The sequence below is a fragment of the Lagopus leucura genome, unplaced genomic scaffold, assembly GCF_019238085.1.
Source record: "Lagopus leucura isolate 7727_CA_CO unplaced genomic scaffold, USGS_WTPT01 Super-Scaffold_100002, whole genome shotgun sequence".
Taxonomy (NCBI): Eukaryota; Metazoa; Chordata; class Aves; order Galliformes; family Phasianidae; genus Lagopus; species Lagopus leucura.
In genome coordinates this window covers 28457163-28483837 of record NW_024962263.1, presented here as the reverse complement: position 1 = coordinate 28483837, position 26675 = coordinate 28457163, and the positions used below count along the sequence as shown (strand labels likewise).

At 37.4% G+C, this 26675-nt stretch overlaps 1 protein-coding gene across 2 annotated transcripts in view; it reads left to right on the top strand.

Annotated features, from left to right (window-relative positions):
* The window catches only part of MOCOS (molybdenum cofactor sulfurase), a 210452-nt gene that overhangs the window by 56463 nt on the left and 127314 nt on the right, over positions 1–26675 (top strand). The gene's annotated exons all lie outside the window — the stretch shown is intronic.

Sequence of the window (26675 nt, the reverse complement as noted above, 5' to 3'; positions counted from 1 at the left end):
TTGCCTTGTTCTCTTGTATCTTAATTTCAATCAGTAATAGTTCACGCCTTGGATTTGCTTTTTTATTATGTGGTCTTTTCCCTCAAAGGGTTAAGCAAGGCAGCTTACATTGATAAATTCTAAATAATTTAAGTCTGATTGCACACATTGTGAAAAATAATAGGTTTTAAATTGTGCACATTTGGAAGTAATTTCTCCAACATACAGATGGCTTGGAAAGATAAAAAGAAAAAGTGAACAAATGTGTATGCTACCATTCTGATATCTATGTAGCTTTATGGGGGACTCAAATTTTGTCACTTACACTGCCTAGGCTTTGTACACCTCAAAAATCTTCATTCTCCCCTTATGCTCAAGTAACCATACCGTAACAATACCAGTTAACGTAACATTTCTACTAAGAGATACGTGACAGATAAAATCAGTAAAATATTAAAGGATAGCAGTTTCATTAATGCAAATCAACATGATTTCACAGAAAGCAGATCTTGTTTCCTTGAGATCATTTTCCGTGTTTAATTGATAGAAACAGCTTCTGACATAGTAGACAGATATTTGACTTAGCACTGAACAGTACTTTCATGCCTTTACTTTTTCTAAAGGCTCCATACCTATAAATGAATAACAGATTTTTCTTCTACAGAATAAAGATTCGGAGTGAGTGACTCCAAAAGATTTGAGATGCATGAAAATTACTGATACGCGCTGCACCTTTGCTACTAGCAAATATAAATTGGGATTTCAATTAAAAGAGAGATGGTTCAGCTGGCTGAGGAAAACTGGCATGTACCTATGCCAGAAAGAAAGAATTAAGGAAAAAAGTACAGCCTACATTTTTGTTTGTTTTCATTGTAAACATTTAAATACCTGGCCAAGGAAGCTGTCTTCTTAAGTTATGGGACAGCCTGAAATGTAAAGGAACTGTGCCTGGACTTAAATATATTAAAACTTTTATGAGCAGTAATGAATGTGCTCCCACAGAGCAAGCACATTTATAAAAGGCATCTTCTAAGATGTAGAGGCACCGTAGAGACCCTGACACATTATAAACTATTTGCTTCTACTAATAATTCCCACTGAAATCAATAAAAATGCATGTAGAGCAAGATAATGCTAAGGCTAGAGTGTCCTAACCCAAACCAGTGCAAATATTTGCCAGGTGAAACAGTGGAATGTACAATGCTTGTTTGTAAGGTTACTGAAAAGGTTGAGGTCACCTGCTTAGACCATGCATGCTTTTTTCCTCTTAGCAAAGAAACAGTATTTCATAATCATTCTTTCTTCGTGTTGCTTTCTTTAGTTTCAATAAAGATTGCATGTGAAAACCTTCCACAATGTGTAAAGTCAGTCCTCTGAGATGAATTAATGATATTTTCACTTGTTCGCCAACAATCATTTTTAACTGGGAGAGAGATTCTGTAACTATTGATGGGGGACTGATGTGTTCTGAAAGCTGGGGGAAAGCAGCTGGATTTAGTAAGGATATCTGCAAATGGCTGTTGACAGGGGCAAAGGAAGAAAGGTGACTGAATGCCCTGTGGCATTCTCTGCCTACTGACAAGTTGTTTTGCTTTATGCCTTGGAGATCATCACAACTCTCACATGATGTACCTCTGTGAGACTTGCAGCTTGACCTGACCTGTGTTTTAATAAATAAAGAAATAAAATAGTATAAAAATGCCATCTTCAAATGGCACTCTCAAACCATTATTTAAGACCCTGGGAACACTGTAGTTCTTACTTGTGCGTAAAATATATTCTTAGGAAATATTTTTTCTCTTAGCCAGCTGTGAGAGCAGTAAGATTTATTATCTCTTAGAAACTGATAAAAATCTCTCTGAGTAGCTTAGTGGAATAAGTCAAGATGGAAAGAGGACATTGGCAGGGAAAGGGAAATAAATTTGTGTTGGAATTTTAGTCAAATTTGAATTTCATTGACTTGGGACAGAAAAATAAGAGAGGTCAAAAGTTGTCAGCTTTACAAACGAGGAGGATCCATACTTACGAAAATCTCTTTTCTGTTTACATTTACTTGCACGAGAAAGGCTTTGTAGTTTTCACCTTATGTGGCATGCATATTACATGTGAAAAATCACCAATCTTCTATTTCTGTTGCATCGAGAACTGTAAATAGTATCTCTTGATATCTGAGGACAACTCCCAATATTTCAGTGGGAACTCAAAACATCTTTCTAAAAAAGTTTGTTGTGTAAAAAGGTGTGTTTGCTAAAAATAATTTTTAGTTCCACTGCATTTATAATAGACTAGTTGAGTTAGAAGAGACCTACGAAGATCAGAGTCCAACTATCGTTATTTGGAGAATGGGATTTTGAAATTCATGTGTAGTCATAAGCAGTATACATGTAATTCATTGTCTAAGTAGCAAAGAGAAGATCAAAATACCTCAGATTTGAAGAGCTACCTTTGTGGCTTGCCTGTATCATGAGATTACATTTTATTTTTATGTGCGATTGTTTGTTTATTTACAATTAAGGCAATTATCTCTTAGTGAAAGCAACATCTCCATCTTCATGGAATGCTGAAAGTGTACTGTCAGTGATAGGATTATTAGATGTTGAAAAGGTCTCTGTTTTCACTGAGCTGAAAATAAAAATTTGGAATTAGAAGCAGCATTTTAAGTTTGATGCAATTTTTTCCACACCTGCAGTGGATATGAGATCTCTGTGAATAGTGAGCAAAGCATTCTAATTAGGGATTTTGAACTCTTATTAGTTTATTAGTTTGGAGGTTAATAAAAGCCACTTTTTGTCAGTACGGTGGACATTAGTGAAATTTTGACCTAGTGAAAAGACAGAAGTTAATGCCAGCATTCATATTGATTTAATAGATATTACCTTGGACCTATTCATAGGAATACTGGCTTTTTGCGAAGAGGAAGGGAAGATTTTTGTACGCACATCCTTCTTGACCTTATCGTAACACCATAATTTTCAAGCTACGAGGTATTGGTGGTGTTCAGAGAGGTTTTTATATATTGGTGATCCCTTGCAGAACACATTTCTGATATTTTTTTTTTATCCTGTTGAAGTTGATGCGTCTTGTCTAGTTTTAGTCACTTGCTAGTATTTAATTATCTACAAGCAAGTCAAATTGATTACATAATATAAGAGCCTTACAACTTTGAAGCAAAATATCTTAGCCTTTAGATTTAATCAGGATAGCTATCAGTGCTGGTGGCAAAATATAATATAAATCTATTTACGTCTTTGATTGGCATGCTATACTTCAATAATTTTGAAAGACTTTATATAGCTGTAGCTTAGAATCCATCTTAAGATTGAAAATCATTGTTATAGATTGGATTTTTTAGATTTTCTGTCTTGTGTTCTGTTCATATATGTGTCTTTATATATGTATATGTTTCACTGCTCATTTGTTTCACTTCTCATTTCAAGTGTCTTTGGATTTAAAGTGAAAAAAGAAGACTGTGTAGAATAACCTGAATATACCAAAAGGAGAGAGATAACAAAGGGCATCTAAAATGCCAGTGCAGCAAAATGAAGGATATTCTGGAGGGAAACAAAATCAAAAGAAAGAAGGAGAATTCTTAGTTAGGTAGCAGATGTTCTCCCTCAAGAATAGTGATGGAATAGAAACTAGAGGAGAAAATACCTAATGAACAGCGAAGTTTCCCTTTTTTTTTTTTTTTTTCCTTCTCCTTCCAGTGTCAGAACAGTAAGTCTAAAGAAGTGTGACAAGAATTGTCGCCTTCTTTGATATTGAAACAGGAACCAAGAAAACAGTTAATTTCAAATTTCTATATTGGAAGGAGGAAGTGCTCCCATAAATAGGATAATGTCAAGGGAAGGTCCAGTGAAGCCAAGTGTTGTGCGTTTAGTTGAACTTCCTTCAAAGAGGAGATTGCATAGACTAGCATTAGTAGTTTTTCTCCTTTCAGTTGATGCAAGGAAGAATAGTAGAAGTACTTTACTTTTCAGAGCAGTTACAAAAGAAGGGTATTGGTCTAATAATCATTAATAATCTGAACATAGAGCCATTGAGAACAACTGTCTGGCTGTGACCACCCAACCAATTCTTTATCCACCTAATAGACCCACCTTCAAATCCATAGTTCTCTGATTTAAATATAAGGATGTGCTGCAGGACTATGTCAAATGCCTTGCACGAGTCCAGACAAATGACATCTGTTGCCCTTCCTCTGTCTGTTGATGTTGACACTCCATCATAGATGATCACCAGGTTGGTCAAGCACAACCTGCAATTGGTGAAGCCATGCTGGCTGCCTCAGATGACCTCTGCATCTCACATGTGCCTTTAACATCTCTTCCAGTAGGGTCTGCTCTGTGATCTTCCCAGTGACAGATGTGAGGCTCAATAGCTTGTGGTTCCCTGGATCTTCTTGAAGAATACTGCATTACTTTCAGAGTAGACATCATACTTTTGGTACTTAAATAGTTGTGTGCTTGTTTCCTTTGCATTTAGTGTGGTTCCTACCTAAGGTGAGACTGTGCAGTGATTGACTTGTAGAATAATTATATAAATCCACACAAGATGAAGTAACAGACTTTGACATTTGGCTGGCACAGAGATTTTTTAAAAGGAAATTGCCAGCACATCAGTCAGTTTCAATGTGATAAATATGTTGTTTCCAATATTTGAAAAATCAGCAATTTATCAGACCAAAAGGTCTTCATCAGAACAAAAGGTCACTGACTCAGACATATAGCCATATGTCTTTTTTCTTATTCTGTTTCCTCATTTTTATAACAGCAACTAGGTACGGCAACAGTAAACTGGGAGCCACGTTTGCCCTCTGACACTGAGTTACTATTTGTAAGAAGCCACTGGGAGCCATACTCTTCTGAAGTGAAAACATGTTTCTTTGTGTTTATTCTGTTCATTCTGTTCTAATGTAGGCCATGCTCATGCAGTTATTTAACAGTAAAAATTCTCATCAACTTCAACAGCAGCGTGAGGATCAGCAGTGACAGTTTTCTCTTTGTGGGGCTCCTCCTGCTGCAGAATGCAGCCTCTCACTGCTCGTGGGACTGAATGGCTGGGATCACATTACATCTATCCAACATTCCTGTCACTTGCTGCCTATAAAATGAAAGTGGATTAATTTTAAACTGACCCCCCCTTAAAGCCCTCAGCACAGTAGGAATTGGTTTTCTGTAAGCATCCTCTGTGCATTTAGCTCTCTAGTCCTCTTACTCATATTCTAGTCAGAATTTGTTAGTTGGCAGAATCAACTGTGTTTGCTGAAAAGTAGAGATAGCATGTGGTTTGTTCAAAGGTACACAGGAAATGAAAGGTGCTCCAGAGTCTTAGAATTCAGCTGTCTGAACTGACCGACACTTTAACTTCAGTGTAATACCTGAGTTCAGTATCAGTAACAGCCATCTAGGGAAAAAGAGGGGAAACATTTTGTGGTGCTTTCCTGCTAGACTTTTCCAGCATCCAGTGACCTTTGTTTCAGGGAACTCTTAACTAGATGTGATATTTTGGGTTTTTATTAATACCTTTTTGTGTTCACTGATATAATTTTTAGTGGAATAAATGAGTTTCTTTCAAAGAGCCCTGGTGCTTGCGTCTCCAAAGTTGTTGGTAAATGTTACAACCATATGACTTCTGGCAGTGAATTTTGAAGTGAGCTTCTTTTTGTTGTGACAGCTTAACTATTAGATATGACTACGAGGCCTTTAAAATAATGTTAGGTAGCTGACAATTCAGTCCCACTGAACTATCATGTCCCATGTCAAACGAAAGTGAGTTTGTACTGATGTTGACCTCTGCTGAGTATGTTGGGGCTACTCAATCCAGGGTATGATGTGTCATTTAATCACAATCATAGCAAACAATATGCAATTTTTTTTGGTCCTTTTTTGTTTCTTTTGCCTTTGATGCTTTTTTTTTTTTTTTTTTTTTTTCCTGCTATCTTTTTTGTGATACATGTTGGAGAGTCTGTTTTTCTTTGCCCGCAAAATTTCCTTCCCACAGAACCACAAAGAGCATGAGGGCACTATCAGGGAGGATTAAATTATAATAGCCTGGAAATCCATGTTGGCCATAAAGAAAGGTAGCATCACACAAAGGATGTTGATGAACATCATAGAGAGTTTCCACCATTGTTTTGCCTCTTTGTTCTTGACCTCGGCCCTTGATTTTTTTGCCAAAAACAGCAGAAATGCTGATACTGGATGAATGGTTGAGTTCTCCAAAACCAGAAGATTCTGAAATTGTATGTCATTTCACAAAACAATAAAGAAATCTTTAATCAAACACTTAAATGAAAGCTTGTATGTTTTGTTTCAGCAACATGAAAGTGAATTTCAACTTAGGAGACCAGGTTGGAGGCTCAGATCTCGTCATGGCTTCTAGACATTTATGCTTTCTGGCAAGAAGCAAAGAGCACTTGAGAGTCCCTGACAATACTCAATCTGAAATGAACTTGTCAACTTGTATTTTGTCCAGGAATTGAATGCCTATGCACTTACTAAGTGAGGAAATGGCCAGGGTTCTCTTTGTACAAATGCTGATCATCTCATGTAAATAAGGCAGTAAGTCCAGGTGCTTAATATAACAGGGTCATAGACCCTGTTTATATTTTGCTTAGATAGCTGATTCTTTTCTTTTTCACAAGTTTAGATGCAGAAGTCTTGCTGTGGTAGCTTGGGTGACAGAACTTAATACTATGAGTAGTGAACAGTCAAAGAGTGGTAAACAGAATTTTTACCTTGAAAGAAAATTGTTCACGTAAAGCATTGAGTAATTGAGAAACGTTTCTTGTGAGTTAATCAGCAATACTTGGTAAACAGATTTGGTGTAGGAAATGTACCTTGATCAAGTGGTTCATTTGTAATTACAAACTGATTTAACTAGATTTCATTACAGTTATCTACGACTTTGTCTTTGGGAGGGCTTTTTTACTTTGTTTAATGCTTGATCTCCTTACTGATGCTTCCTAGGCTAGCATTCCAGTCTCTACCCAAGAAACAGAGCAGCACCATGATGTGAAAGATTTATCTGCTCTCAGTAGGAACACTTCCCCTCATGGCTGCATTGCTTCGGGAGATTGGGCAGGCTGAAAATGTTGTGTTTTCTTTCTTGCTCATAAGTGTGGGTGCCATTCCGTGTGGTGGGTATTACCACAGCTGAGTAGGGAATGATGGTCAGTGAACAGATAATGAGGAGCTGCCTACAGTTCTTAGCAGCTTTGAGGAATAGAGGAGTTTATGACTGCAGATAGTCCTGATGTTCTGACTAAGTAGAATTAGTACATCAGGCAGCACAATAGGTCTTGGTGCTGGTCTGTACTGTAAGCAGGCAGGTCTGTAGCTTGTTTTCTTTGAGTAGATTGGCTATACATGATAAAATAGTCATCTCTTAAGACTGAGTAATGAATTAGCCTGTTAATATGCTGAGGAAGTTTTGCAGAACTCTTGGCTACATACAGATGTTCTAAAATCAGCTCTGCATGAACAATAGCAAAGCTTAGCTTCTTTTTGAACCTTTTTGTTATTGATTCGGGGAAATAAATGGCTGTCTGTATTATGTAGGAGCATGCTGCGGTACTGCATTACTGTGTTGTCCATCAGCAAGTCTTGTTCTTTACTGGATAATGCTCATGATAATTCCAGGAGTAAATCTTAAAGCCCAACCTGAACAAGTGGAAAAACATGATAGCACATAGTTTTATCTCTGTTTGGATTATATTTTGAAAATATATCTCTATAACAAAATTAACTGTTGCTGTAACCAATACACTTAGAATGATTTCATGATAATGAAAATGCAGTGGTTATTTGCTACATTAATTAGCTGCTGATTTAGTGTTATACAAATGTGCTGCTTTTCAAGTAAACGTATTGCTGACATTTTTGAATAAGACTACCAATTAAACATAGATAAGTAGAGGAGCTGATTACAGGGAGGTTATGACAGTAGACAGTAGAATAGAGCTTCATAATTTTTGACTTTTAACATGTTACTATCTAAAGCATATTATTAATGCCATGTTTTTGTTACAGCCTTTTATAATAAGTACACGTCTCTGATATCTGCTACACAACCAAATTGCTGAAGAATAAGGTGTTGCTTCTCTGTGCTGAATTTTTCTGTGAGATCTTATATTCCCCATACCAAATCTAGCTCCCAAAGCCTGTAGAGGGAGCCTTCTAATGTTCTGGCTGTTATTGCAGTGTTAAGGTGTTTCTGTAACTTTAAAAACTTTCTAAAACTTAATTGAAATATTAAAGGTATAATCAAAATTTAAAAGTGTGTACAGCCAAAGTGTCTTCTCGAGTAAAACCTTCTTGAAGCTGAGAAGGCACCCTGTGCTTGTGAAGTTATTTTGCAAATCCTCATAGAACAGATGTTCACAGAATCCTTCTGCCTCTTGCTTATTTAAGCAAACCTCAACTGATGTCAGCACCTATTTTTAATGGGGATTATTTCAGACCGATCATTCTTGATTTGCTGTATCTGAGGAATGGACCCATTCGGTTTTCATCTATAGTGATCATGCACTTGAATAAAATTTATGAGTCTGAAAACTGGGATAATTAACGACATGTGACTACTTCATGGGGCGTGTTTAGAATTGTGTAAGATTAAAGCCCTTAACTAAAAAGTAGGTTATTTGATCAAAGTGTTTTTTCCTTGTGATTGTAGAAGAGTTTGAGCAATAATCTAGAGATGACTTGGAAGTGAACAATATGTGTTGCTCGTTCTGGACCTCCTCACTCAGAAGCAAAGTGTCACTTGTTCTTCTGTGGCATTTTCCTAGCTCTGGAGTTTGATGTTTTGTGTATTCAGTAACTCTGAATGTTCTGGCTCCCTTTTTCTCAGCTGTTTTACCTGCTAATCCCCAGTGGCAGTGACCCTACTATCTTGAGCCTGGGTTTGATACATTATTGATTAATCCAGTTTAGACTGCACTTGAAGTGGTTGCACTTTAATTAAATTTGGTATCTAGAAGTAATAGCTTAGCATTTCAGATGCTTTTGGGAAGAGATGCTTCTTGTGTACTGCAGAATGTTTCTTGCGATGGCATTTTTTCTTATCAGAAAAAAAACGTATCTTTTAGTGGAGTATTCTATATTCTTTGAATCTGATTGCTTTTATATTACAGTAATTTATCATTAGTAAGCTTCTTTTTTCTCTGTGGATGCCTTATTTTAGCAATACAATGTGTAATTTCCTAAGAAAACAATCATCACTTAAAACCACTAAGCTGTAATATCAAAATAAAACTTTTTTATCGAACATTTTCCTTTTGGGTGTTTGTGGGTTTTGTTGTTGTTGTTGTTTATTTTGTTTCGTTTTTTTTTTTTTGTCAGTTACTCCTGTTTTATTAATACTACATTCTTTTGCAACAATTTATCTTAATAGTTTCTGGCTGTGCCCATTAGTATCCTCTCCCTTGGTTTCTCATACTGAAAGCAAGGAGTAGATGATATAGCTAAATTTCATCATTTATAAATATAATGGGTCTCTGGGAAGCCTTCACATAAAAAGGTTTTATTTTCTTTTTTGGGTACTGATACATAACTTCTTTAGCATCACACTGATCATGAAACATTACAGATTCTACTTCTGACAGAAGCAGGCTTTATTTAGTAATTCAAAGAGGGGAGATCTGCATTTTCACACATCTTCCATGTTAATTTATGAGTGAATCACTTCAACAGAAGTGTCAGTTAAAATGAATCTAAACTATCATCAGTTATCAAGTGAAAAACAAACAAACAAACAAAAAAACTAACCATCAGTTAAACACATTAAACTGTTATCGTATGCTATAGGTATGTTGCTTGAACCTGAAATTAGAGACGCTCCTGAATGAGGCATCCAAAGTTTTACTGTTTTATGTGCATTTTGGATTGCATTCAAACATTTAGAGTATAAGTTACCATATTTCTTTTCTCGTTTGTGTTCTAGCAGTGGCTAAACTGCATCATGCATCCTGCGGTAAGTGGTGATTTAAGTATCATGTAGGGAAGGCGGTCTCTTTCCAGAAAAGTTTATTATCCAAATTTAAAAGCAGCAACCACAGGTGGGCACTTTGAGAAAGCAAGATAGATCCAGTAGACAAGACAAATCAGTATGAGAAGTAACAGTGTCAGCATCTCACTTGCTTGAAAGAATATAAATTCTGGGGAGTGGTGAGGTTGGATGTCAAAGGCATGTTGTAATCAAAATATCCATAAGTGGATGTTCCTTTGAAGAACATTTGCTATCATCTTTTTCTAGAGCAGAAATGGAACCATTTGAAAATGTGTGAGAAGATGGTAAGGTTTGTGGGAAGGAATCAAGGCTCCAAAACTTCACAAAACTTCAAAACTCCAAATGGATAAGGGTTCAGCAACAAGACCACAGTGAGCCTTGAAAACAGAACCAGGTCTGAAGACACTCCTGGGGGAGTGGGTTGGTCCAAGTGCTGAAGAGGGAAACTGCTCCTGGCAGTAGAATTTGGAATAGCTGGGAATGGAACTAGGAAGTCATGCCATAGGCAGAGGGATAGCGTGTTCAGGAAGATGTGCTGTTTTGGAAATTTTGCCTTTGTGGACGGATAGGAACAGGCATGTTTTTGGAATGTAATAGAAAGTCATTTATATTTATTGTAGTTCAAGCTTAGTAGGATTCTAACCAGTTGTTTTTGTTTTTTTTTTTGTTTTTTTGTTTTTAGTATATATATATATATATTAATGGAAATAAATGGTTGAAATGAAATGATCATTTTTAATAATTTCATTGGGGCAAAACCTGAGAGAAATAAATGCCCACATGTGTCAGTTTTGTCGTATATTGACTGTCTTTATTTGACACAAAATTTAGTGGGATTACGGGCAAGAGTGTCATTGTTGCAGTGGTAAAGAGTTTAGCCTGTGTAAGGTCTTTGGGTTGTATTGTTTTGAGAATGGCAAAGGATCAAAGTGCAGCATACCTTGATGCTGTAGATAACAGTGGATATACAAGAGCAACAGAATATGTGCAAGTGCATTGTGGTTTTCAGACCTGGGTTTTTGAGCATTACTTACTGAATATTCTGAAAACAGTGGGTAGAGACCATAGAGAGAGAGAAAAAAAACAACCCTACATAGTTGAATTCCCCATTTGTTCAGTCATTATTCAATACATTAAGTAAAAATACTTGTTATTTGTGCAAAATAAGTAAACATCAGTTTTAGCACCTAGATATTATAACTTAAAAGTAAACCTCTTTTTAGTTTCTCGTTCACAGTAAAATAATAGTACTTCTGTTTGTCATAAAGGAATACAACTTTGTAGCAGAAGTATATTTTTTTATCTTTCTTTGTAATAGTGCTGAGCAATATCTAAGAATAGCAATGTGATTAGTCCTTATGAGTACCATAAGGACAATAAAACTGGCAAATGATCTTCATGTGTCCATTTAAAGTTTTACATACTGGATACAGGCCATACCACGGGATTATAACTGGCATCTTTCTCTTAAATTGTCGGGCAATTAACTTGGTTTAAGGAGTGTGTAGAAGAAGCTGCACTTGCTGTTATCTGTTCTTTTGCATAGCATTTCAGATCTTGTAAAATTTCATAAATATTCTAGAATAATGTTCTTTATTTATATGTGTAGATGAAATTATTTTTGTATGCACGTACACAGAAACATCTATGCAAAACGAGATCTCCTTTTGTTTTGGTTCATGCAGTTTACCTTGTAGTGAAGTGTTTCTCCAAGCTCTACTATTAACTGTACTGATTCTGCAGAATATGGTATTTCCTAGGACTCAGAAGGAGATGAGAGCTATCCCTAAATTCTTTGGATAATTTTGTTTATATTGCATGCATACAGTGTCTCAAAGTGGAATGCTGCAGGTGAGCTGAGCTTCTTGTGTGTTACAAGAATGCAAATAATTAAGCAACAACCACCACCTGTCTGTGGTGACATGAAGTGAGATTTTTGAGAAACTGTTTTTCAACAGTGGTGTTTTTATAAACTCCGTCCTCATCTATCAACATTCAGTCGTATGTTAGGTTGAAGCATAAGGGCAATGGAAACTCTTCACAGTTTTCTCAGAACTTGTCCTATTTATTATTAGAAAGTAGTAAGTGTATTATTTTGATAAAGATTCATCTTGTATGTTACTTTTAAAGAAATGTAAAGGCACTGAGATCTTCCAAGAAATCTGAGCCGCAAATTGAAGGAATATTATAACTCCAGATTATAATATTCTCCATAATCTCCCTACCTGCTCTTCCTAGAGATGCCCACAGTTGGATGCTCAGGCAAAGAAAAGAAAGAAAAAGGTATGCCAAAAACATTGAAATTCAGCTCAACATTTCCTCCCTAACTGCCTGTCTGCTGACATAAGAGGAGTAATAGGAGTAATAGGAGTAATAGTCCACTTTCCTCTTTGCTACTTGACCTGTGGTCAAACAAAAACAATCAATATGAATCAGAAGTGAATACAGGAGTGCTTAATCACTTACAAAATTGTTATAACATTTAAGAGATCTGAATAATTTTGGGAGTCTGAGTGATGAGTGCCAGGACCTTACTGTCTGAGGTCTCAGTTCAAGAAGTTATTCAGGTATGTATGTCATTTTAGACTAATCGAAAACAGTGGGGCCACGAAGAGTAAAAGACATGCTTAAATACTCTCCTGAGCTGAGTGTAAGCACGCAATAAATCTGCAATGATCTTGTAATGCAGGTATCTCGTGTCAACTCTCCCTTACTAACTTCATTGAAGTGCTGTAGGTACATCTGCTGTTTCCAATGAAAACCAGACAGGATTTGAAGTGATGGCTGCTGCTGCAAGAGTTTTCTGTAATAGCTGCCAAATGGGAGAGAGGAGGGGGAGAGAGCAGCAGAGGAAGCAGTAACATTGCTGTCTCAGGCAAAGAAACAAATCAATCAGTAGTCTATGCAGAGAACTGGGGAACCTGTCCAACATCTGTCAGATGGAAAACTGACACACTGCAGTGGAATCTGCTTTATAATCAGCCATTTCAGGTGTTCTGCGCTCAGAGAGACGTTCAGAGAGCTGTATGAAATTCTTTACGTTGTACAAGGGTGGGATATTGGCAGCAGCACATCCCTGCATAAACATGAAACTGTACCTTAGCAATAAGTACAAACAGAGCTATATGTCTTTCATATTTCTCTGTAGGTCATTTCCAACCTTGCGATTCTATGATTCTAAATGTACACTGAGATGTATAGAAGGTGCTTAGCTGGGGAGTGCCCTGGGGAGCAGAACACCTTGAGCAGGGCTGTCTGCTGGTAAAATCCCACTGCTGCTGGTGTTTACCCAGAGGGAACTGCTTTGCTGGAATGTGGACCATTCTGATTTTGGCTAGTAGGAATGTAAAGATGAACACCAACACTGCTCGACTTTTTGGGAACAGAGAAACTGGGAGGCACAAGACAGGTGACCCTACCTCTAACCAGAACATAGTGTTCTTTTGTAGGAGCAGTGGGCTAAGTAGTGTTGTAAGACAGGTGAGTGAATTGCTGATTCCTAGTTCTCACCCACTCCTGCTGAACCTGACAGCAGCTCTCTAATAGGCAGCATGAGCTGGGTACCCAGATGTGACGTGGCCAAGGCCATTCGAAGCCAACAGGCTTGTAACTATCAGCACCACCTCAAACATAAGATGAGGACACTGGGCTTAGTTGAATGTCTATGCATCATGGGTGAAAGCCCACAAAATGGCAGCCCAATCACAGCAGAGTGAGGTTTGGCTTAATATTTTGGGATTAATGTAGATATTTATTTTATTGAAGGCTTTGTGCAACAGGCTGTTACAGTGCCTTTATTTTTATGCTATTCTGTAGAAATATTGTTATGTAAGAGAATGGCAGTCATAAAGGGAGCTGCTGCATAAGAATGAAGCAGTAAGTTTAAAAATAGGTATGCAGTTCTTGCCCTTTTCAAAAACTTTTTAATAAAAATGGTGAATAATGAAGAAAAGCCCAGTAGATCTGTAATGTCAATAAAGAGCCACAGTATGAAGTATCTTCTACATTTAATTGTCATTAGGTCTCAACCAAAGTAGATTATGGAAGAGCACTTTTGCTTTTTATAGCAGGCAGCTTACTGTTTCTGTCTCCTCCTGTTAATACTCATAGGAGTCTTGCATTGATAGCATATTTTAACGATTCATGCATCCACCTTAGTTTAGGGGCATGCAGTGCTGATCTGCAGCCAGATGGTCCAGACAGACGATAAAAGAGTATGTAATGAGGCACCAGAGCACTCATCTCCTACTGCCCTGTCACATTGAAGAAACACTTAATGAAATCTGAAATCGTAACAGCTAAAAATATGTACTGCGGGATGATGGACTTTCACACATCCCACGGGGATTGAAATGGTTTTTAAATGTAGCTTTTGTGGGAAAGTTGCTGAAATCCCTGCCTTTTTGCGTCCATTTCTGTATAAATTCCTACTGAACTGGTCAAAAGCCATAATTACTTATTTTGTTAGCAATTACATATATTTTTATCTGGAAATTGCCCACAAAAAGTAAACTATTCTTCAATGTGCTTTGTTGTTCACCAGTTAACTTCTTCTGACATCCTTGTTGCACAGAGCGGTTGGTAGCAATCCATTTTGAGACTTTGCAATTTGACACTTGAACCCATTGATGGGATGTAGGATGAATATTAAGCTTCTGCCTTTGACTTTTTAGAATGTAACTCTTAAAATCAGATTTCAAGAGTACAATGGCAAGTTCTGTATTTACTTTCCTAGAACGTTCTGTAATCATTCAAACTCACTGTACATTTGCTGAAATGTTTGCAGAAAGCAGTGTACAAAGGGCAGAGACATACATATCATGAATGTATTTAGAACTCTGAATAAATATTCATCAAATATATTCTGCACTTTTTGTTCTGCTCCTTGTGATATTAGATGTTACCAAAGCTAATATCAACGCATCAGAGGTGTGACAGATCTTCAGAAAAAGTGCCAAAGTCATGATAGGTAGGGCTTAAAAGTACACAGAGCCGACAAGGCAGTAGGTTTTATCTGAAAAACTTTGATAAAGTAAATATTTTGGAATTCTCTTCTGTTTTGTGAGTTTTATTCAGACTTGATCCTGCTGGAACGTAAGCCCAGAACTCTGGAGGACCTCTAAATCTTTGGGCAAGTCTTACTGCATGCATCCTGTCTTGTTTGATATGACGAGAGATCACTTTCAAAACAGAGAGCCTACTGTAATGTGGTGTTGCATAGTAACATAAAGGAGGTTGTTGCCCTTTCTAGTTTTGATGTAATATATTTTTCAGCAGTTAATAAAACTTTCCAATTTTGATGAATTTGTAGAATGCTTAGATTCACTAATGCAAGAAGGTTGTAGGTTAAATCCATGTTTAGAGTAAGATTTATTTGCTCAATTACATTATTCCCACAAGGGTTTAATCACTGTATAAGGTAATACATGAAAGTACCCAGGCTTTTGATTTCGCTTGAAGAAATTCTAGAGGGTTTTTTTTTTTTTTTCCTTGAAAGTTAATCAAGGATAGAGTTTTTTTCAGCTGTGAACATGTAGCAACACACGCCCCTTCAGGTGCATACACTGGTAGGAGTTGCATCAGTGTTGTTACAACTGCTAATTCTGTTGTGGAGTGCAAATTTTGCAGTAATAACAAGAATAGTTACTCTCCATACCCCCTCCAATAACAACAACTTTGAAATGAGGAGTAATAATATTTTAGTTTGTGCAAGAGCATGGGCAGTATTATAGAGCTATCCAAGTCTGAAATAGACTTTTTTTTCTATCTTGTATAAAAAAGAGGAATGAGTTGACTTTTTTAATGAGAAATTTGTAGGTGTCAGTACAAAATGCTGAAGGGCTGGGATGCTGAATTCAGTGGTCAGCTGCAACATATTACTTTCCTTTGCATTTATTTAAGTGCCTTAATACCTGGAATAAAAAGGAAGAATTTTGCAAGTTTTATGCAACTATTGATCATCCCATGCAGAATAGCCCTTCAAAGAAGTCAAACATGATGAGGTTTCTCCATCCGGTTTCTTTTCTGCTTTTGTTCTTTAAAAATTCTTGAACTTAAAATATCAATTTTATTGCTGTTTTGAAGATATGAGCTGTAAGTATTATTCCACAAGATGCTAAGTATTCTGTTTCATATGAGCAGGGGTTGTTATCTAGTACGTGACAGTATGTACTACCCATGTGAGCAATCCTCTGCTCATCCTGAGCATCCTCCAGTGACCTGAGTTTTCATGGGGCTTCACTTTGCAGTGTGGCATACTTGGGAAGTCAGACAAAGGTTCGTAAGTACTGCTCCTTATCTGTGGTAACTGGCTTTAGTGAAGTTGCAGTGGTTTGTGCCAATGATGAATTTGCTATTCAGAATGTTTTCCAGAATGTTTTCCAGAATATCTGTTGCTGTATCTGGGCTGACCATCTGACATTTGGATTTCCTGACCTCCTGGGTCAGGTATCTAACTCTGATAGTTAGATAGTGAGGAAACAAGAAATACAGGTCAGATACCTTTCTGGCTCAGGCTTTCTGCCTAGCAGCTGTACAAGATGAGGATGCAATGTGGAAGGATTGCATAGGAAATTGTAGTTGTTTGTATACTTTATAGTTACTTTTCATTTCATGAGGTTTTCTGCTGCCAAGCAGCACAAATTGCAAAAAGGAAAGGTTAATTAACATACATCCTATGGGGTGAACTTCCTAATTAATAGCAGTTTTAACATATATCAGAATTAGCTAATGGAATACTTAAACCAGGATTAGTTAGTTCCAGTTTATGATTTCCGTGTCCATTTTGATTTGAACAGAACATTCCTCAGACAATATGAGAAAAGTGCAGCAGGTTTCAGAATATTTCTCTTAGCTTCCTTTCACATATACAGTGTCTTGTTCTTGAATTTGATTAATATTTTCTGTTCAATTTGTAAAGTAATGACATTTATACAGAGGTTTTCTGGTGTTAACGTGCTTTAAGTTACCCCTAAGCTGTTTTCATTTTGTGATTTTAAAAATGTCACTTGTGAGCTCCTTAAAATGCTATTGTTCCTTGTTTCCTAACGAGTTTTCAGGATTGCAAATGGGTTCTGTTTCAAGGCAAGCCAAGAATATCCCTCAATAGTCATTTATTCCTCATTGCATTCATCGTGTGAGGAAGAGTTTTTCCCTCAACAGCCAGGAGCATTGGAAGCATGGTTGTCAGGATTTAAAGTGAATGAAGTGCAACTTGACAGGCAGAAATGATGTTTCCCATATGTGCAAACATCCATTCATATTTCTGGGAAATCTTGGGGCTGTCTAAGCCAAAATATTAATGTGGCTCAGTGTGCAGTGAGAAGTCTTTGATTGGCTCTTCAACAAATAATAAGCAGAAAATCCCTTCACTTCTGAGTGCTTCTTGGATTGAAGTCAACAGGATGGTTTCAGTATGTCATGATATTGTGCTATTTCAAACTCACAAGTTATGGGATAGGGCCTTGGTTTTAGCAGAGGATGAGTGTCTTGCAGCTTTCAAGAGCCCTTGTACCAAGGCTTTGTTCTCCATATTACTGTCTTCCCTTTGTTTTAATAAGAGCTTTTAAACATTATTATTTTTTTTTTAATAAAAAAAAACTCCAGTGCTTTTAGAAATGAAAAGCAGAGCTGCCCTGCTGAGGTGAGGCATCAAACCACATGAAAAACAAATGCCAAATAAAGCATCTGCAGCGTCCAGGAATCTTGCAGACTTTGCTTTTGTGGCTTTTCACCCAAGGAAGGGAAAGCACAAGCTGATGGTAAACAAGCCTGGTAAACTTAAGTCATATTAAAGAGAGGTCTGTGGAAATGCATGAATAGATGTCTGTAAATTCCTTGTATTTTGAAAGCAAACTAAGGTGCTTTCATATTAACATCTTCATCTAAAACGCTTTCCAGATGGAAGCACAGTACTTGAAAAGCAACACATGAGGAAATAAGGCCTATTTATGTGTGAGTGTATGCCACTGTCCCGTTCACCATGGTAACTGAGGCTCAGATTCACAAAGTCATCTTGTTCCTTCTTAAGCACCTAAGTACCTCTGAAGTTCTCAGACTAAATCTTTCCCAAGTAAATATGATCTCTGTACAGGTGTTATATAAGTTCCAGGAAATATCCTATCTTCACCTTTTTTTTTTTTTTCCCCTCAACTAAGAAAGCACTGTTTATGGCAGTAATGATTTTTATAGTCAACCCACCAGTCATGCTGTGGAAATGTGCCGAAGAGGAAGATCCAAAAGGTTATGCTGCAAATTGTCAGTTTCTGAACTTCTGGACATTTGGATTCAGGGACTTCATCACTGCTGAAGGCTCATTTTGTGTAACTGAATCCTTTTGATATGAGAGCACTTTGCCTTAGGCCATCTCTTTTCACCTTGTGTTTTGCAATTTCCCCAGAGAACAGGCTAATATTAAAAGTGTGTGATCACTGACACAGCTATCTTCATTTGTGGTCAATATTTTTCAAGCTTAGTATCAAAACTTTGTTTCAGAGCAGAATTAGAGTATAGGAACAAAAGATGGATCTGAGTATTGGGAAGATGTCTGTCAAGTGTCATGTCTTACTTTGCTAACTAGAATGAGAAATGCTGGGTTATCCTTTTGAAGCAATGTTTAGTTACTTGCAGTTTACAACTGAAAATAACAAGGAACATGAGAATTAATCAAACTATAGGTTTTCAAAGCAAATCCATTTTGTAAATGTCTAATGGACAGTTACTGGTTTTCACACTTCCATTCTGTAGCATTAGTAAAGTAAAGCGATTTACTTGGGTCAGAGTGTCTGGAGTGCATAATGCAATGCTCCAAGAAAAATGTAGATTTTTTTTAACTGGATACAAAACAACTTAAACCAACACCCCAAGCCAAGCAAAAATAACAGCTGGAGAGATCACAGAAGTGTGTAGTTTAAAGACTAGTACTTCTTGTCTGAAGTTACTTCCAAGTTTAAACACAGTGTAAAGACCTGAGTGTATGAAACCATCAGATCACCTAAGCGTGTATTTGTTTGTTATTTAATCTTTTTTCTTGTAACAGCCTGTCCAAATTTATACTTCCTATGCTGCTGGGAAATAGCCAACTTTAAAGCTCTGCTTTCTCTGAATAAGAAAACACAGTGAGGTAACTTCTGACTAGTTAACACTGAGGCACTGAGTTAGAATCATAGAATAGAATCATAGAATGATTAAAATTGTTAAAGACCACTAAGATAATCTAGTCCAACTGTGAATTCATCACCACTATGCCCGCTAAACCATGTCCCTCAGTTGACGTGCATCTTCCTATGTATCGCTTCAGATTTGCTTCATCCTAGTGGCTCTTAAGACTTGTTGCAAAAGCAATTTGAATTTTAACACAGGGTTGACTGTAAAAATGATTCATTAGTCATTTTCTGTTTGGTGCATTTACAGTTAGGAATGGTTTGTTCTTGAGCTGTTTGATGTTCATGACTAGATCTCCTTTGATCTTAACATATGTTACTTAACATACCATTTTTTGGTGTTGTTTTTTTATTTATTTCTTGCCTGGTTGACTTGAATGCCAGATGAATTGTCATTTGAAGAGCCTATGGTATATATTTTTAAATTATTTGTATCCTAGTTAGTGAAAATATTGTTATTCAAAAGTATGTTCACAAACCTTTGGCCATTGTTCAAGCACTAGAGTAAGCAGATCTGGCTTATTTTACTAAAAAAAAAATATATATCCACAAATTGGTTTTAAAATTGTGTAGCTATTGATCTTCTTTCTCTACTACGGAAAAACAACTATTTGATTTCTAAGGAAACAGTTACCCAGGGGTTTCTGCCACATCTAGAAAGTTATAGGACTGCTGCCAGGGAGAGGAGTAATATTTGTGTGTTAGAACAAACTGTACCAGCAGTCAGCCTGCGGTATCGTATTTTATGGTTTTCATGATTCCTTCCTCCTGTTCTGCTCTTCTGATTACATGTAGTGCCATAATACCACCCTAAATCTGATTTTGCTCTGTCGGTATACCCAGCATGATGAAGTCTTCTGGTTGTGCACTTTGAAGGTCCACACCTCATAGTCTGGATGGGTGCTTCTCATGAATACTGTTCATCAAAGCATCTTTCCTTGCAGAAGGACATTTTGTAGCCTTTAAAGAGCAACTTTTCTTCTAACTATGTAGTGCAAGATGAACTCCAGGCAGTCTGCTGTGCTGACAACTTTGCAGAATTGGAGAGAGGATTTATTTGGCAAAGACCAACTGTGACCCTTTGTTGGTAAATAGACATTTCCCCAGTGCGTCTCCAGTGAATCAATCAGAGCCTAGGAGAATAAACGTAACGGATTATAATGCTTCAATTCAGGTGGCTGAACACAAATGCTTAAGAAGTGCTTTCAAAAAAAAAAAAAAAAAAGGAAGGTATATTTTCACCACCTGCCTAGAACAAATGAGGCTTATCAATTACGTTCCCTCTAATGATTTATTTTATAAGTTCAGGAAGCTGATTCAATGGAGTCATAATCAGCAGAGGTGTGATGAATGAAATCAGATGAGTGAAATCCTAATCATTCTCATGGCAAGCAGAAATAGGAAGAATCTGTGATTCTTTCTTCTGTGTAAAATGGTCAGAACACAAGTTTATGTGGATGTGATGAGTGAGGATAGAGCAATGTGTGCCTATTTCACAGTTAGCATATGTTCTGAAAGGCTTAAGTTTGTGTGTTGTCAGGATAGGAAAAAAAACTGAAACAGAAAAAGCAACTTCAGCTTTGAGAAGAAACTTTAAAGGATTATTTATTTACTGCAGTGCTCCTTATGCAGGTAGTAATCCATTGGACAATCCTTGAATTTGATGGATTTCTGCTGGATTAGTTGCACGTGTAGCAGAGATGGTGTGGCACAGTTTTTCCCATTGAAAACATTTATCTAAAAAGAATGGGTGGGAAGGCAGTAACTAATCTTTGCAAGGGCATTCTTTCGTTAAATTAATGCTTTGCTGGAGGAAGATAGACACAGTCCTACTTAAAACAATTGATTCTTACAACTGTTCATAGGTTTGAGTTTCCTTTTGTGCTTGGATTGGGAATTGAAAATAAGAGTATAATACAGTGCAGTGATATATTGGAATAGACCTTGTCTTCACAGAATATTTTCTACCCAGAAGGCTTGTCTTTTTAATTTGGTGAACTAGAACATTCCCCTTACATATATAGCTGTAACTAGTAAAGCACTCGTGACACTTTGTACTTTTGTCAGTGGTAGAAGCTAAGGAAAATTTGGGATGAGTGTTAAGCAGCATGCTTCTTTATGGAATCCTTGTGAATCTGTGTTAAATTACAATCTTCTCCTCCTTTTTTCTTCATATACATGGAAAAAGCATGTACAGAAAAATTATTGCTAGATGTTAAGTTAAGCCTCAAAGTTGAGTGCCATGCACCAAGTCCTAGTGCCTGTATCCATTTCTAATCCCCCAAGGAAGTTGATGAGATTTTTTCAATTGACTTCTTTGATAGCTGAAGCTGACCCTTAATTAATAAATGAGGAAGGTTAAAATGTTATTACTCATAAATGTAGGTTGTAGCCGCTGAGAACTGGGAAACATTTCTTACATGCACATCTATGTGAAGGGATTGAAAAGGCAGTTATGGAAAGTGTTATCCTCTAATATTATTAAAAGAAAAAGATTTGTAAGTCAAAATAAGATATTTCGACTCAGAAGTCTTTTTTTTTTTAATTTTTTTATTTTTTTCTAATTGCCATTCATACAAAGGCTTTTTCTTAGACAGTAGTACTTTGAATCTTTTCAGAGTGTCTGTAGAACAGAAAGCAGTGCAGCGAAAGTTCTGAGGCTCAAGCTGAACATTTCTCCATACAAGCTCAAACTGGATATGTGCCCCTGGGCAGCATGACGATGGAAAAAAATTATAATAAGAAATAGTTTTAATATGTAAATGCACAGTTGAAAAGGAGCCTTTGTGAAGTGCTACTTAAACTTACACTGTTGAATAGATAACTACTATTATACTGTGTTCAAATGTGAATCTGTTATTACAGTAGCAATACTGAGTTTTTAAAAGAGGTCTGTTTTAGTTGGATCAGCTCCTGGCTGGAAAATCACTGTGTTCACAGTATTCATGAATGCTCATCCACAATATAAATAAAAATGTGAATACAAATATAAATTGTGACAATCACAAACTCCTTGGTCATCTTTTGGTTTTGCCAACCAGCTGAAATGTTATCATCAACTGGAATTAAAGCATGGAAGAACTCAAACCTAGGAAGGTAAATTGCTCAGTTTCTCACACGCTTGCAAGATGGTAAATTTTAGAAGTATTTAAAGTATAGAAGCATGGCTAAAAAGAAACAAAACAGACAAACAAACAAAACCAGCACACAAATCAACTGCGTTTTGGGAGGCTGTAATGGTATAGTATGAACAGTCATACCTTTCTGGTAGCAATGCTACTGCTCTGCTGTTGAGAGCCACAGAAGAAGAGCTAGTGGTGAGAAAGAACATGATTTGTTCTGTTTGAGGTTAGTATGGCCAGCAAGCAGCCTTGGCGGACATTCCTTTCAGCTGACCATGAGTGATTCCTTGTACATGAGGTGGCTGAATGAATCAGTAGCCTGTGCCCCCTGCAGAGCTGCCACTAGTGGCTTGGGGTATCTAATTTTAATCAGGCTTCTTTTAATTAATCCATGCTGTTGGATTAGCTAGGTTAAGTTAGATGTTTGTTCTCTCTGAATATCTGATTTGATTATATATGTCTTTAAATATAAAGCCAGTTACTAATTAGGTACACATTAAATTTATGAAACTAGACAGCAAGGTTGGTTGAAAATTAATTGACTTTCTCTGCCATTTTTTACATTAGAAGAGTCTGGCACTTTGACTCAGTGGTGTTAATGAATACACTGAATTGTCACAGCAGTTTTTTGAAGCGATTAAACACCAGCAAAGAGAATTCTTAGAATATGAGCATGTACTGGGTGTTGAGTGGGCTCTCCTTGCACTGGCTTCACAGACTACAGTATGGCTGAGGCAGTTTTTTGTTTGATATGTGTCCTTCTAAGGAGTTTGGATGAGGAGGAGAAGGAGAAAGGGGGCAGGTTACAGTAAGGCAATTTGCAAGGTTTGTCTTTGGTGCACAGTAAAGATTGAGCATGATGTCTCATCTTTCCATTGCCAGCCTAGAAACAAGGTACAGAGTCAGGCTTCTCAGCCTCTATGCCATCTTCTGTGTGATGGCACAGCTCTATCAATGTGCTTAATGAAGCAATTATCCTCATAGTCATTTCTTCCAGAGTTCTTTGAGAAGTGAAAATTTGTAATAATATAAAATACTACTACTGCTTGCAGCTGTGAGCTATGGTAGATCAAGCTATCAGTTTTCCACTGCAACTCTTTAGTCCTGCTTCCAACATCTACCTTATATATAACTATATATCTTCCAGGAGTGTAATAAAGGTGAACTGCATTTCACTGTAATGGGGTATGTCTTATGTGAAGACAGACATTAGGAGTTCTATGTGTAATAGCTAGTGCTTCCAAATATTAACGTCAAAAGACAGGATGTAGCACCATGTGCTGCAGAAGTCATTCAGAGGTATTGCAGTTTTCTGTCCTGAAGTATCCTGATTTTATCATAGCAGTGCTGCTCTGGTTCAGGAGTTTGTGCCATTTGTTTTATAAAACTCATTCTGAGGTGCTCGTAGCTCTTCTGCTCTGCACATCAGAAGTCATTCTCGAAAAGTGAATGCTTCTGACTCGGTTGTTTTTCCTTTATTTATTTATTTTCCTTTTTTAATGTTAAAAGTCTTCTAGCCAAATATCTGATTTTGAAAATTCTATTTCTTTTGCCAGTGCTGGAGTCATAGCAATTACATGACACTTTCAGAGACCCCCAAATGCAAATAGATACCTTAAGAGATTCACAGAAGAGCCTATTTCCTACTGAAGACATTTAGAAACGTAACTGATTGTTCCTATGTGAAAGTTACTTTCTGGTACTGAACTGAATAAATAAACACATTAATATTATGTTGTGGGTTATATTTCAGTACCTTTCAACTTTTCTAAATGTGAATGATTACAAACTGGATGTAGTTAAAACACTACTGATGTGCATGAGCTTTGTCTCTCATTTATGACTTAAATATAGAGTTGTCATTATTTGTGAACCAAAAAAATATATATATATTCATTGTTCTGTATAGTTGTGAAAATGTTTAAGGAAAGTACACACTGGTTCTGATATTCATTGTTAGGCAAAAGCATCCCGTTATTAAATCCCAGTCCACCATTCCTGCATCCCAGCTCTTGTCATTTCACAGTGTCTTTTGGTCAGATTAAGTGCTGCGGCAAGTCAGTACAATTCCTGTGGAGACTGCAGATTATTACTCCCAAGTAAAGTTTGGCTTTCTGCCTAGCTCTGTTTCACCTCCCCCTGAGTCTGGGTGATGCAAAGAGGCTGGCTGAGGAGGAGAGCAAAGAAAGCAGAGAAGCTAGAAGAGGAGCTGACTTGATAACCGTCTTCAGTGTGCTTTGTGTTACTGCTCTTCTCAGGTTGCTCTTATGAAAGGATGCTGTGTATTAGGAGGTTGCTCCCATCACCTGTTTTTTTTAACTCAGAAGGTAAAAAAAAAAAAACAAACCACAACACCTTCCTCCTAATATCTAACCTAAACCTCCCCTCTCGTAGTTTAAAACCATTCCCCTTTGTCCTATCTCTATCCACCCTTGTAAACAGCTCTTCCCCCTCCTGTTTATATGCTCCCTTCAAATATTGGAAGGCCACAATGAGGTCTCCACTGAGCCTTCTCTTTTCCAAGCTAAGCAAGCCCAGTTCCCTCAACCTTTCTTCATAGGAAATGTGCTCCAGCCCTCTGATCATCTTAGTGGCCCTCTTCTGGACTTGTTTCAAGAGCTCCATGTCTTTCTTGTGCTGGGGGCTCCAGGCCTAGACATAGTACTGCAGATGGGGACAAATCACGTCCACAACCACAAAGACCTGAACATCTTACTGACCTGCCTTTCAGTCCTTTCCCCTGTTAAAAAACAGTCTAATGCCACCCTGCTTGAAAAGTAGGTTAGGACTCTCGCTTGCCTTGCTATCCATCTTTTCTCTGCAAGGAAACAAGAATAAAGGCAAGATTATGTCTCAGCTGAAATTCAGAGCATGAGTCTAAGTGGCAAACCTACAGCTAGCCAAAGTGCAGCTCTCTGGGATAAGGCTTCATGATCCTGTGTTCAGCTATCTGCTATGGCATGCACATGTGCCTCAGACTGTAGTGTGGGAGGTGGTGGGAGAGGCTGCACAGCTGCTGCAGGTGAGGGGAGAGGATATGATTCAGCAACAGTGATGAATGAGGCAGGTAGGCAGCTTAATGCCCTACACTCAACTGCTGTGATTGTTCCTGTCTTCATCCCTAATGTGGTGTATGAATTTAAAGAGGAAGTCTGCTTTCTCTGAAGAGCCCTTTAAAAGCAATGTCCAGAATTGTGAATTCTTGCTGGAGCTATACCTGGCAGGTCTGCTTCAGAAAGATCTCTCTGACTTCTTTCAAACTGACTCCTCAAAACATTTAAAGCTTAAATCCCCAACCTGATGATTCCTTCACAAAATCTGAAATTTCTTCTTTATTTCCAGGAAACACAGACTACCTGACATTTGTATCACATTTCAAAAATTTGAGCTCTGAGTCAAGTTCCATTGGGCATATGAATCCATTTGTTGCATCTTGTACTTCCTAGTGTAGTAAGACTTTCCTACAGCAGACAAATGTATGTCGGTATCATTTTGTAGAGTGGTTTCTGGTCCTAATCATGAAAGTCATTACAGTAATTTTTTTTCAGTGTCAGAGCTTTGATTGCAGCACACATCCAGCTCTACATTCTTTGCCTGTAATATTTGCCTTTCAGACTGAACACACAAAATTCTGAGGCATTTACCTCTACTGTTCTGTGGTTGAAGAAATTTTAGCTTGAATTTGTCATGTACCTTTTGAACAACTTAGATTTAAATGCAGTATTTAAACATTCAATCTTGTGAGAGAATCTCCTGTTACATAAAACATGCGAACTTTTAATGATGCACATTGAGGGCCAGAGTGTATAGATTACCCAAGTGCAGGGCTGTACCTCAGAATTACATAGATTAGAGTGGCAGCTGCTTGTTCACAGAAATGCTCTGTAGCAGAAGAGGTGCACGGAGAAATCCTCTGACATCTTGCTTTTCTTGAAAACCAGGCAACACTTCTAAGTAGTAATATTTATGCTCTGGATCAGTTTTGCTCATTCTGCTTCATCTGCCCAAGCCTCCTAAGTGCTTCCTGTTAATAGAATTTTTATGAAAGTTCATTTGGACAAAGTTCATCAGAATATCATGCATGGAAAGCAACTGAACTAATGCTGCTCCTCAGCCTCTGCACAGACTTGGTGTCAGTCTATCTTGCACACTAGGGGACTGTAATAGATGGACAAGTGTGCTTGGATGCCAAAGACTGTAGTAGATGCTGGTTCACAGAAGATAGTTCAGAGCCAACTCAGTGCTCACCAGGCATCAGCAAGTGTATGGTGTATGGCTTCAAAAAAACACCTTGGTTAAGTTTTCTTCTGGCTCATTGGGTGACATTGGTTACGTCTGGCTTAGGCTGTCTTTGCAGACAACAAAGATTATAGCCTTATGTGCATAAATCTGCTTTTCACTG